Raw genomic sequence first — 15,320 nt, forward strand, 5'->3', positions numbered from 1 at the left:
CAGAGTGACAGCGTATATCCTTTAAATTTATTTTTTCTCCAATTTTTTTTCAGTGAATGTGTGAGTGATTGACCGAGAGATAGAGAGGGAAGTTCAACACAGTCGAATATTAAGGAAACAATGATATATGTATATCTATATATATATATATATATATATATATATATTATATATATATATATATATATAAATATATATATATCTTGTAAATAATAATATATTTTATATAGCTTAAAGCTTGTAAGCCATCACCGTGTATTAACTAAAGAAAATAGTCTAATATTGGGGCATATAAGCCCTCGACAGAAAATAGTGGGTTACACACACACACACACACACACATACACACACACACATATGAAGTGCATTCAAAGATTTTAAAGAAGTACAAAACTATAATCCCCTTCAATGTACGTTCGTCTGACTTCAATTCAATGCACTTGTAGCGCTCAGCCATTTCGTGAAGACCCCGTGGGAGTCCACTAAAGTGAAGGTATTGTGTCACAGTATCCTTCATTTTCTCCTTCAGATTGCGGAACAACTAAAATTTACTGGAAGCAAGGTCTGAACTTGTATGGAAGGTAAGGGACAGTTTTGATTACCATCAGAATCAAGTTGTAGACTTGTGTATTGTCTTGGTGCTAGTGCTCTGGGCTTTTGTGACGAGATCTCTTCCTTCAAAACTTCCTGAAAACCTCTACAAAGTACACTTTGCTGACTGTCTGGTGAGAGAGAACCCAACCTGGAGCAGTTCATAAGTTTGTGTTGTATTTTTTTTGCCAAGTTTTATACAAAATTTTATTGTATAGCTAACTGCCAAATTATGTTCACGTCCCAACTGCATTCTGCAAACTAGTCAAGTGTGACAAGTAGTGCATAGTAGGGTGTGTTCAAACTGCTGTAACAGATATCTCTTCAATCTGGAACAACAAAAGTTGGCAGCTATGATTATTAGATGTTGAGTAATAATATATTAACATTATAATCTAGGACAGTTATAAGTGCCTCTCCTAAAAAAAGTCTCAAAACTTCAGGAATGTACTTCGTTCGCGCGCGCGTATTTATGTGCGTGCGTGTGCTCATGCCCGCGCACTTGATAGTGGGAAGGAGAGAGAGAGAACACAATAGATTTAGAGTTAATGTTCACTGTCAGGATCGGGAATCACGACTCCTATGTTAAAACTTAACAACTGCTTACAATATAGTGATATCGAACGACTGAACACGTCATACCTTTACAAGCTCACGGTTAGGAGGTCAGCCGTGGGAAGGGCATTCATTTGTGAAGATAAATACTGCGGCAGTATGTAAACGTCCAACATTGCCAAACATTCCAAACATATTAGCACCACCTCACTCTCCACCAATAATAATAACAATAATAATAAACAATCAAACAACCAAAGCGATTTTAATAAGAGCCGAATGACGCCATTCAGGGCCTGTTCAAATAGCTATATATTATAAGACTGTTTGGAGTTTACATTCAGTTATTGTAAGACTTGCGGAACTTGTGAATGAACATCTGCGCATAGACACCGAGACGCATTTACTCTTGCGTACACGTGACTGTGTGGTTAAGAAAGTCGCTTCACGACCACTTACCTTCAGGTTCAAGCCTGCTGCACAGCACTATTCTTGAGCTAGTGTCTTCTGTTATAACCCTAAGCCAACCAGGGTTTTGTAAGTGAATTTAAAACACGCAAACTGTGCGCAAGCCCATCGTACATATACATACATACATGCATACGTACAGTGAAGGCGCAATGGCCCAGTGGTCAGGGCAGTGGACTAGCGGTCGGGGGATCGCAGTTTCGATTCCCAGACCTGGCGTTGTGTGTGTTTATTGAGGGAAAACACCTAAAAGCTCCACGAGGCTCCGGCAGGGGGTGGTGGCGACCCCTGTTGTACTCTTTCGCCACAACTTTCTCTCACCCTCTGTCTCTCTTCCTGTTTCTTGAGAGTATTAGGAGCAGTTTCCAAGGGCTTTGAAAAACATATTAAGAATATTGGAGCGGCTGTCAGGCTCGAAGTGATCCAGAAGACAGCATTGTTGGGTACAGCTCGTATTCTAAGCAGATTATTGTCTCTATGAATTACAGGAGAAGGCACTACTTGAAACCTTTGGTGATTTGTTATCGCCTGCTTTCAAGTAAAGAATAACCGGTAATTAAGAACTATCCAAGAGTCTTTAATAATAATAATAATAATAATAATAATAATAATAATAATAATCCTTTTTTCTATAGGCAAAAGGCCTGAAATTTTGCGGGAGGGGATTAGTCGATTACATCGACACCAGTGCGTAACTGGTACTTATTTCAACAACGCCGAAAGGATGAAAGGATGAAAGGTGGAATTTGAACTCAGAACGTAAGGACGATCGAAATGCTGCTAAGCATTTTGTCCGGTATGCTAACTATTCTACCAGCTCGCCGCCTTAATAATAATAATAATAATAATAATAATAATAATAAGAAGAAGAAGAAGAAGAAGAAGAAAGAAGAAGAAGAAGAACAAGAACAAAAAGAAGAACAAGAACAACAACAACAACAAAACAAAAAGTTCAACTCCAACCCCAAAAAGTTCTACCAGGAACTTGGCAAAAATAAAATAGACCAACGGCAGAAGAAGTGGAAGAATTTTGGAGAGAAATATGGTCGCCGAACGAACAACAAAAAAAAAGGAGTATAAAAACAACAAACTCAGCATCTGAGCAACTTTGGACCCCCATAACAACTAAAGAGGTCACCCAGGCACTGCAAAGATTAAGCAGCTGGAAGGCACCTGGGCATGACAACTTCTGGTTGAAATATCCAACAGGAATGCACAAAAAGCCGGCTGAAAACTTTAACAACATACTAGCAGAGCCAGAGACAATGCCAGAATGTCTCACGAAGGGGAAAAACCATCTTAATTCCCAAATCAAATGAGACAGCAAAACCAGAAAACTACAGACCTATAACCTGTCTCCCTACAATGTACAAGGCATTTACTGCAGTGATATCGCAAAGGTTGAACAAGCACATGGACGAAAACAACCTGTTTCCAGAAGAGCAGAAAGAATGCTGCAAAGGCTCATATGGCTGTAAAGATCAACTAATGATTAATAAAGCCATAACTGAAGACATCCACAGAAAGAAGAAAGGCCTCACATGGATCCTCGAAACACTAGCCATTAACAAAGTAGCACCAACAATTATAAAATTCATAGGACACTCTATGAATAAATGGCAAACAGTGCTACAGCTCCAAACAAAAGAGAGACTCATGAAAACCAAAGCCATTCCCATTAGAAGAGGAATAATCCAGGGAGACACGCTCTCTCCACTCCTTTTCTGCTTGGCACTGTCACCTCTATCTGATATGCTAAATAGAACTGGATACGGATATAAATGTTACGGCAAAACGATCAGCCACCTTTTATATATGGATGACCTAAAACTATACGCTGCAAATGACAAACAGCTGGAAACACTATTAAAGACAGTTCATGGATTTACCAAAGAAATAGATATGAAATTTGGATTAGAAAAATGCGCCAAAGTGACCCTGAAAAGAGGAAAACTAATTAAGAGTAGCAACATCACACTAGATAAAACCAAGGAAATAAAAGAATTAGACCAAAGCCAAACTTACAAATACTTAGGAATCCATGAACTAGATAAACACAACACACACAATGAAAGAGAAAATAAAAAGAATATTATAGACGAGTTAGATCAATACTAAAAACAGAGCTCAATGCTAAAAACAAGATAATAGGTATTAACACTTTAGGTGTCCCAGTTCTAAGTTAAAGCTACAATATCCTTAACTGGATACTAAATGAACTGACCAAATAGATAGGAAAACAAGAAAAATAATGACAGGATCTAGGATGCATCACCCAAAATCTGACATAGAAGACTATATATATACAAAACGTATAGAGGTGGTAGAGGCCTTATACAGCTGGAAAACTACTATAAATAAAACCACCATAGGACTGCAAAAATATCTACTTCAGAAGGAAGGAAACTGATCTAGATAGCGGCAAAACACGAGCAAAACAAAAAATTGTTCTCAGTATTTAAGGAAGCTGACAAATACAAACAGAAATCATACCACCTAATAAACATGAGAAGAAGAAGAAGAAGAAGAGAAGAAGAAAGAAGAAAGAAGAAGAGAAGAAGAAGAAGAAGAAGAAGAGGAAGAAGAAGAGAAGAAGAAGAAGAAGAAGAAGAAGAGAAGAAGAAGAAGAAGAAGAAGAAATAAGAAGAAGAAGAAGAAGAAGAAAACACAAAGCTATAAAACAAATGAAATCCCACTAAAACTAGAACAGCAAAGAACCATGATAAAACAATAGCAAGAAAGCCCTTCATGGTAAATACTGGACTAAACTAAATGCAAAAGAAATAGACGAAGAAAAAATCCCAGCAATGTTGAGAAGCTCAGGACTCAAAGCAGAGACGAGGGATTTTTAAATGCAGCACAAGACCAAAGCCTCCCCACCAGAAATTACCAAAAACATGTAATGAAAAGAAATATAACAAGTAACTGCAGAATATGTGGAGATGGACAAGAAACAATAAATCATATTATCTCTGGCTGCCCAGTCCTGGCTAAGAAGGAATATATTCACAGACATGCCAGAGTTGGAACCTACATACACTGGAAGCTATGCCAACATTATGGAATAACAACAGAAAAAAGATGGTATAGGCACACCCCAGAAAAGGTCACAGAAAACGAGAAAGCAACCATACTCTGGGATATGCCGATACACACAGATAGAGAAATTAAGGCCAAACAGACCAGATATAGTTGTCAGAGATCATGAAGGAACAAAAATGCTTTCTAATTGATGTATCAATACCGGCAGATGACAACGTTTCTCTAAAAGAAATGGAGAAACTCTCAAAATACAAAGACCTGGAAATAGAGGTAACCAGTATGTGGAATCTAAAAACAGAAACAATCCCTATCATAGTAGGTGCATTAGGCATGATAAAAAATATTCAGACAAATACATAACAAAACACCAGGACTTACAAACACATATAACATACAGAAATTACACTACTAGGCACTGCACACATCCTACGCAGAACACTTTCCATACAATAACCATCAGAGCATCACAACAAATCACAGCACATACCCAAGGCACACAGAGCTGCGCTCGGTAGTGAAGTGAAAGCACGCTATAAAAATAAAACTACTGAATAATAATAATAATAATAATAATAATAAAATAATAATAATAATAATAATAATATAATAATATAATAATAATAATAATAATAATAATGATGATGATGATGATAATAATAATAATAATAATATAATAATAATAATAATAATAATAATAATAATAATAATAATAATAATAATAATAATGTGCATACCTCTTTGACCTATGAATAGTCAAGAAGGAAGGCGAAAAGATAGATAAATACAACCCTCTTAAGTACGAAATAGCCCGGCTATTGAAAATGGAGAAGGTGAAGATAGTACCTATTATTGTTGGGTTCTCGGGAACAGTATCAAAAGGCATCAAGGGAAATATAAAGGAAATTGAAATAGAGTTCCCAGTGGAACTGTTACAAAAGGTTTGCCTCCTTGGCATGGCCAGAATAATCAGGAAAGTATTAGACAGCTGAAAAGAATGGATAGCATGGTACCGTAGGCTGCAGGTAGTAAGCATGCTATGCACGCAAGACTCCAGAAGCTCCAACAAAACCTGTGATAAAGGGATAATAATAATAATAATAATAATAATAATAATAATAATATAATAATAATAATAATAATAATAATAATAATAATAATAATGTGCATACCTCTTTGACCTATGAATAGTCAAGAAGGAAGGCGAAAAGATAGATAAATACAACCCTCTTAAGTACGAAATAGCCCGGCTATTGAAAATGGAGAAGGTGAAGATAGTACCTATTATTGTTGGGTTCTCGGGAACAGTATCAAAAGGCATCAAGGGAAATATAAAGGAAATTGAAATAGAGTTCCCAGTAGAACTGTTACAAAAGGTTTGCCTCCTTGGCATGGCCAGAATAATCAGGAAAGTATTAGACAGCTGAAAAGAATGGATAGCATGGTACCGTAGGCTGCAGGTAGTAAGCATGCTATGCACGCAAGACTCCAGAAGCTCCAACAAAACCTGTGATAAAGGGATAATAATAATAATAATAATAATAATAATAATAATAATAATAATAATAATAATAATGATGATGATGATGATGATGCCTTCTTTTATTGACCACAAGGACCCAAGACATGGAGGACAATATCAAAGGACTACATGCTACACAAAACAGGTGGGATTTACAGCGGTCAAAGAGAGACACTACAATATTAAAGGACATAACAAAGGGTATATATATAGAAGTTAGAGAAATAATAATTAATAGATAAATAGAAAACCCCATAGCAGAGCAGTCCACTTAAGGTAGTTCAGGGTAAACCCCGCGCAAAAGTTCCGGACTACTCTGCCATCCCCAAGGCTTGGGAAAATGCCATCTTCCAGTTTCTTTACTCCTACTTAGAAAAGAAAAGAGTAGATCCATGCAGCCTCACCAGTTTTGCCACTCGCATCAACATTTTGATAAACACGCTAAAAAGCAGCACCTCCTTCTCTGCCTTCACCTTCCTCTTCAAATGTTATTTGAAGAAATTGAGGGGAGATTGGCCAGATAGGAAAGTTCCTGTCTTCAAACATTTTAGACGGGTCCAGCGCACAGATTATTTTGCCACAAAAAAAATTTCTACAGTGTGGGCCAAAAGAAACCAACCAAGATTAAACCTTATTTAATGTATATTGCACATTTTAAAAACAATTTTTCAAAAATTAAATGAAATAGATAAAGACGAGTACACACGTACATGTACATAATGAACAAAACGAATGATAATAATAATAATAATAATAATAATAATAATAATAATAATAATAATAATAATAATAATAACAATAACAATAATAATGATGATGATGATGATATTGATGATGATGATGAGGCTAATAATAATATGATATAAGTAAAATGTCAAATGTTTTGGTGCGTGACTTTTGGTCCACCCTGTATTTTTTCAGAGCAATTGTATATATTACAAAGAGGCACAGTTCACCACTTGTAAGTATTGCATAATTAATGAATACGCCCAGTGCTACGAGTAATATCAATAGGTTAGGCACTATTGCTAGAAGTATTAGTTTGCATAATTTATGTTAACAGACTGCTAAACAAGTTTGAAATATATATACATATATTAAAAAACCTTGTGGAGGTAGTAAACTAGTCATAGATTTTATTTATTTGGAATTACCCACTTCCTGTTCTATATTTAGACAACCTACAAAATGCAAAATTAAATGTCACCACCAGGAATACCACGTTACTGCTGTTGTATAAAATCTTCACTATCTATAGGCTTATAACCACACAGCTATCCCACTCCAAAAACTATGTGCGTAGGTGAAGATTTAGCGATCGTGCAATACTATATATTAAACTCATGTAACTAGGGCAGCATTAGTGTAACCAGATACTTCAGAGTGAAGCACTAGAGAGAAATCCATAACGTATAGGATCGGAAGTAGAGGGTGTGCATCGATTTATTACGTAGACGCTCCGTTTTATTCTGACGATATTGGTTAGTTAAAATGAATTTAACGCCTGATTGAACGTTTTGAGTAACTGACAGGTGCGTAGGAGGAACAATTCCTTAACGCTTCGCTGAATATCAAGTATATCGGACGTCCCCGTGTGGTGGGGGTCGGTATTATGAGGGATGGTCATTGTTTTATACATAAACTGAGAGAGAGAGAGAGAGATATCACTTCCAACCTGTCTTGTTTTCATGTTAACTTTCTTGCTCCGTGTGTGTGTGTGTGTGTGAGTTTGTTTTGTTTGTACTTTGTTTGTGAGTGTGTGTGTTTGTTTTGTCTGTATGTGCTTATACAAGCAAACAGACGGGAAATAATGGAAGCTATATTCTTGATTTTCAATTCATGAACAACAGAATGGTTCATATATTAGATAGATAGATAGAGAGAGAGAGAGAGAGAAAGAGAGAGAGAGAGAGAGAGAGAGAGAGAGACATACAGACATGCAGACAGACAGACATATAGATAGACAGACAGATAGCTAGCTAGCTAGCTAGATAGATAGATAGAGAGAGAGAGAGAGAGAGACAAACAGACAGACAAACAGACAGACAGACTGACAAACAAACAGACAGACAGACAGACAGATAGATAGATAGAGAGAGACAGACAGACAGACAGACAGACAGACAGATAGAGACAGACAGACAGACAGACAGATAGAGACAGACAGACAGACAGACAGACAGACAGTCAGACAGACAGTCAGACAGACAGACAGATAGACAGACAGATAGATAGATAGATAGATAGATAGATAGATAGATAGATAGATAGATAGATAGATAGATAGATAGATAGATAGATAGATAGATAGATAGATAGATAGATAGATATAGATGGGTAGCTATATAGATATGCATAAAATAGAAGAATTTTAAAATGTGGTACAGTCAACGTACCAGTGATATAGTGGACAAGAGTGTTATTTCCCATAATTAGTGAATGAATGTTCCCAGATCGAATCCAGTTTGGTATCGTGTATATTAGCTTCAAAAAATGGCACAAGACCAGCAAGTTCGGCAGGCGGTTGGTCGACTATATAACTCTCCAGGCTCAACTGCCACTTATTTTATGAACCCCGAAAGGATGAAAGGCAAAGTGGCCCTCAGCGAAATTTGAATTCAGAATATAAAGACGGACGAAATGCCGCTAAGCATTTTACCCGACGTGCTAACGATTCTGCTAGCTTTAGTATCGTGTATATTAGAAACCTAATGTCGATGGAAGCATTATGCAAATATAAATATTGAAAACCTATGCTATTCTGAAGATGAGATTTATAATACCCAAAATTAAAATCGTATTTGGCAAAGATAACTGATGAGCATCTTCTTTGCTTAAAAAAAAGAAATCCCAATCCGTTTATATATCTGTTACGTTGACATTTCCATATTGCCTGGTGGATCTGACTGCCCATTCAATCACATGTGTAAGTACACTAGAACTCTTCCAGGACCGGGTAGCTATTGGGTTGTCCGGAAAGTTCGTGCCGATTTATAGTAGCTTACCTTTCGACTTATTTTAGAACATGGTTGAGTCCATAAAATAGGATTTGACTACACCTCCATTTAGAGCACAGTTTAAGCTCTTTTCCTGGAAGAAGGTTTATGTTCCTAAAACCTGCGTTAATTCTGTAACCCTTTCAAATGGAAGATAAAAAAGTTCATTTTCGGCACTTGATGCTTTGGGAACCAGATAAAAATTGCTGCAGCTCGGCTGGGAGGTGTTACCCCACCCTCCATATTCACCAGATATTGCTCCTTCGGATTTCCACTTATTCAGGTCTCTGTAGAATAGTCTTAATGGTAAAAATTTAAATTCCTTGGATGACATAAAAAGATACCTTGATGAATTCTTTGCCATGAAACCACTTCAATTCTTGAAAGAGGGTATTTTCAAGTTAAAGGAAAGATGGAGACGCATTGTGCAACAAAATGGTTCATATTTGGTTGATTAAAAATGTAATGGCAAGTATTTATTGACTTTTTTCTTTCCTTTAAAAATCGGCACGAACTTTCCGGACGACCCAATAGAAAAGGAAGTCGTCATGTTTCACCCCACTGTTTTCAGAGTCAGTACTTATTTTTAGCATCTTGTTTCATCATTAGGACCATTTAAACAAAAACAAACTTCTAAAATTGTTTTTCAGAATGCTTAGGTAAATCACAATCTAGCTGTAAAAGTATGTTAAAATGGTTCATTTTCGATCAGATATCGATAGTGGGGCAATTTATTCCAGTTCTACACGGTGTTTATCTTTAACAGGAAAATCTTTTTCTCACTTATGTCACATCCATTTTTGTCATGCACATCAATCCAAGTAAATGAGAATTCTAACCACATACATGGTGGTCCGGCAAACTCATTAGCATTTTTTTAAATTTCAAGGCGAATGTAAATAAACACCATAAGAAGATTTATGCTGCTCTGGAGAAACTCGGAGGAATTAGAAGTTAATATTTTCAAGTGAAAAAATTTATAAGTGCGATGTCACGTACGTCACACTTTTCGGATCCTCTTCCGAAAATTCGACATACATATTTTGTCCTTTGTCTTTTACTTGTTTCAGTTATTAGACGGCGGCCTTGTTGGAGCACCGCCTCGAAGAACTTTTAGTCGAAGGAATCGACCCCGGTACTTATATATTTTCCTTTAAGCCTGGTACTTATTCGATCGGTCTCTTTTGCCGAACTGGTGAATTACGAAAACGTAAACACACCAACACCGGTTATCAAGCGGTGGTGAACAAACACAGAAACAAAGACATACACACACATATACATATACACACATATATATTCAATGGGCTTCTTTCAGTTTCCGTCTACCAAATCGACTCACAAAGCTTACAGCTTAGATCTTTCATAATTGTATCCTTGACTGTCACGTACGTTATGCAAGAATGTTCCATTATATTATTTATAATTATTTTTGGTTGGTTCTATGCAGCTAAAATCACAGTTTCTGTCTCTAGTTTGATCCCAAAGCTTTTGAGTCATCGTTCACTTTCACATTAGTTTACTTTTCCCTCCATTGTATGTTGCGTGTGTTGGCCATGGAATGGTTTCCCTTCCATTTTTACTTGCGCTTTTTTTCTGTATATTTTGGAATTCCGATTTATTTAGACGTATTTATTTAGACGTGTTTTTTATTGATTTACATCATGTAAAACATCGTTTTCTTCGGCTAAATTAAAATTAAAATTAAAATTAACATTTAGGATTTTTCACACCGAGAGTATAGAATGCATATTGACTCTCTCATCTCAGTGTCAGTTGAGATAGTATTAGATCCTGCAAATAGTTATAACTATATATATATATATATTATATATATATATATATATATATATATATCTATATATATATATATATATATATATATATATATATATAAACCGTAAAGGTAGAAGTATAAATATAAATATAGATTAGTGGTACAACAAAGCACCAATATTCACTGGAAATAGCAGTCGTTACAATTGTGACGCTCAAATAAGGCTTCACTGCATATATACCGGCAAAGCGTTCAGGCGAGTATACTGGCATTGATGTGGCAACATTTGAAATATTGTCTAGGTAAATACAGCTGATGAAGACTGATCAAATTTACGTTGACAAACGTATTTGAAGAGTCAAAAACCGGTCCTGTATTATCCGATCTGGGTTATCCATTTATCGAATGTCCTTCCTAGACGTAAGACAAATTTTTCATGTTTGTTGAACTCACACGTTTTTGCCAGTATATACGCAGTAAAGCTTTATTATAGCGTCGTAATAGAATCGACTGCCATTTCCAGTGAATATTGGTGCCTTGTTGTACCACTAATCTATCTATCTATCTATCTATCTATCTATCTATCTATCTATCTATCTATCTATCTATCTATCTATCTATCTATCTATCTATCTATCTATCTATCTATCTATCAATCTATCTATCAATCTATCTATCTATCTATCTATCTATCTATATATATATATATATATATATATATATATATATATAATATATATAATATATATATATCTTTATATCTATCTATATATATATATATATATATTATATATATATATATATATATATATATATAGGGAGAGTTTACGAAAAAACAAAACAAAAGACGAAGACAGGTGGTGTACAAAACAACAGATGTATTAATATAACGCTCAGGAATAGAAAAAGTATTTTACGTTTCGAGCCTACGCTCTTCTAGAGAAAGGGACATAGAAAAAACAAGGAGAGAATATGTGTGTGTCTGTATAAATATGTATATATATATATATATATATATATATATATATACGCACACATGCACAAGGAGAAGAGGTTGGGAGAGAAAGAGGATAGAGAGGCTGAAATTTTTGTCTTCAACATCATTCTTTATTGCATCAATCAGTTTTTGTTTGATGGCTTCTAAACATTTTCCTCGTCCTACTGTTGTTATTTTATAGCAGTTTTCTATTTGTGTCAGACCCCTTTATCCTCGATTTCTAAGTAGGTGTATTCTCTCTATTTATACCAACTATAAACAGGCAGTTTCAGAACAGTATTTCAATCCTCTTCCCTATCGTCTATAACCGGGATGGTTTCTGTATTTATATCTATTTGTTTCTTATCTAGTTTTTAATATTTTTTGTGACTAATCTGTACTACTCTGTTCTAATATTAGTCTTCATTTCTGTGTGATGTATCTTATCAGTTTCATCTATTTCGAAGTATTTGTTTAGGTGGTTCTAGTCTAATTCTCTGATTTTGATGTCTGTAGCAAATTTAATGTGCTCACTCTTAGATAATTTCCGCTTCTTATTGTAGATTTGCAATCTTTCTTTAATCGTAAACTCATTTTCGTATCTTGGATGAGTTTATCTTTTATTTGTTTCAGTCATTAGACTACGACCATGCTGGGGCACCACTTTGGGGATTTTTTAAAAATCGAAAGATTAGACCCCAGTACTTATTCTTTAAAGCCTGGTACTTAGTCTATCGGTCACTTTTGCTGAACCGCTAGATTACGGGGACGTAAACACACCAACATCGGTTGTTAAGCAGTGGTGGAAGACACAAAGATACACACACACACACACACACACACTCACACACACATGTATAACGATAGCGAATACGGAAACTGTCATACAGCATATTTTATGATTACGACGACCTATACGTGTTTCCACTGCACATAGTATGAACAGTTGTATATGCATCCGGGCATAATTTTCTATGCAGCTTCCTTCAGGGTCTTTCAACCAGTTTGGCTCGAAGTGGACTCAGAATGTACCAGTCACCATATTCGCTATCGTTATAATTATTGCAAATATACACTCCAGATAATATTACCATCTAGTGAAGCAAACACGCAATTACCCATCGGAGGAATTTACAGCGTGAGTGACAACTTCTGGTAGTCATAAACGTTACAAGGGACAGTATTTTGCGGTTAGTAGTAACCTGGAACATAACTGAGAGCTACCAAGGTATCCACCCGGATAGTATATCTCTCTAAACTCACATTTATATATATATATATATATATAAAATTGAGGGAGATAAATTAATATTAATTTTAATATCAATTTAAAACCAGTAGTCCAGCATTCAAAAGATCTGAGGAGTCAGAGAAAATTCAAATATATGTGTATATTGGCAGGGCTGGCCTGCTAGGTAGCCGGCCAGAATGCTAGAAATAGATCATAAACGATCAAACTACAAGGGAAATTCTCTAGAGGAAGAATTCAGCGAACACCAGAACCAAATTTGGCGGGCAGGACATATGAAAAATTAAATAAAAAACAGACTTAAATGCATACCTCGGTTTCGGTCTTAACAAAGAATTACTTGCATAATTCAAGTGTCCGTGACTTCTTCAGTACATTCGGTCCTCGAGATGCAACCGCAAGACTAACCCCAGCTCTCTGTGTCAAGACAGACACGTGCTTAGTCTTACTGATTACATCGGGAATAAAATTTCAAATGTCTTGGTTCCGGCGCGCTAAGAGACTCCTGAAGCGAAGGGCTGCTGTGAATAATTCACTGCGGGTAAATCTATATTATATATATATATATATAATATATATATATATATATATATATATATATTATATATATATATAATATATATATATATATATATATATATATATATAATATATATATATATATGTATATATATATACACATATATACGACGGGCTTCTTCACAATGCTTTGGTTGGTCTGAGCCTACAGTAGAAGACACTCACTCAAGGTACCACGCAGAAGTAAACCCGAAACCATGTGGCTGGGAAGCAAACTTCTTACCACACAGTCACGCCTTCGCCTATATATGGACAGTTTTTGTGTAGATTTCCCACAAAACACTCTCCCAATTATTATCATTATTACTATAGATGTTGTTGTTGTTACTACTACTACTACTACTACTACTGCTATACTTTGTGGTACACTGCATCGGCTCCTGAACGTTTGTTGGATTTTATTGAAAAATAGCTTGTTTCCTGTTGTAAACTTTGTTAAATTTTTAAATAAAGACCATACAACATTAGGGGACAACAAAATTATATCTAAAAGGGAACAATTGTGGTAATATTTATTTATTCCCGTCTGTGTTTTTCTCATTGGAATTAAGGCATTTTAACGCTTGCAAACGAATTCAATGGGAAGGTATCAAGAAAATCTCGTACCATCACCAACTTCATAACAGCATACATACGAGCACAGCTACAACAACTATTACAATAACAACAACTATGGCAGCAGCAGTAACAAGAACCATAAACACATTATTTACATTATTTACATTCGACGGATATTTGTCCTCATCTTGTTAATTGTTAACACAACGTTTCAGCTAATATACCCTCCAGCCTTCTTCAGGTGTCTTGGGTAAATTTCGAACATGGGTTCTCATTCCTAATGTATTTTTCGATGTTATTATTATTATTATTGAGTGAGAGAGCAGTGCATGCCATCAAAGTGACACTGGAGTAAAATATACGAAGCCTAGTATACCCATCATGACTACCCATCTGATAAGGGTACACTAGGCACATGCATCACAAACATATGTGTGCGACATGGTGATCCCATATCACGATAAACAGCGCATAACCTTGCAGGTGGGGCCCAGTTCGAATTTTTTCTGGTCGAGTAGCCCATCCCGCTCAAAAGGTCCCTGAATAAGGATTGTTTCAGGATGTTGAATGAACCACCCATGTTTCCAAAGGTGAATTATCGAAACCTCTAAGAATTCCTTTCAGCACACGGTCATGATGCTCCCCCACTACTTGTGCTTGTAATCAGAGATGCACATATCATCAGCCACTAAGGGGCATGGTCAACTGGTTAAGGTCAAACAACTGACAAGCAAATCTGTGGTATTGAGCAGAATATTTGCACTAGCCCATCTTTTATACCAAGACAAAACAATGTACATGATAACACTTCCAATCAGTTAAGATGAGCAGCCATGAGAGCCACAGCCTGGTACTGCATCGGGGCATTATTATTATTATTATTATTATTATTATTATTATTATTATTATTATTATTATTATTATTGTTAGTGTTCAGCTCACTGCTTGGGATCGAACTCAAAATCTTGGGGTTAGTAGCCAGCGCTCTTAACCACTACGCCATATGCCCG

Source organism: Octopus sinensis, linkage group LG11 (assembly GCF_006345805.1).
Source record: "Octopus sinensis linkage group LG11, ASM634580v1, whole genome shotgun sequence".
Classification (NCBI taxonomy): domain Eukaryota; kingdom Metazoa; phylum Mollusca; class Cephalopoda; order Octopoda; family Octopodidae; genus Octopus; species Octopus sinensis.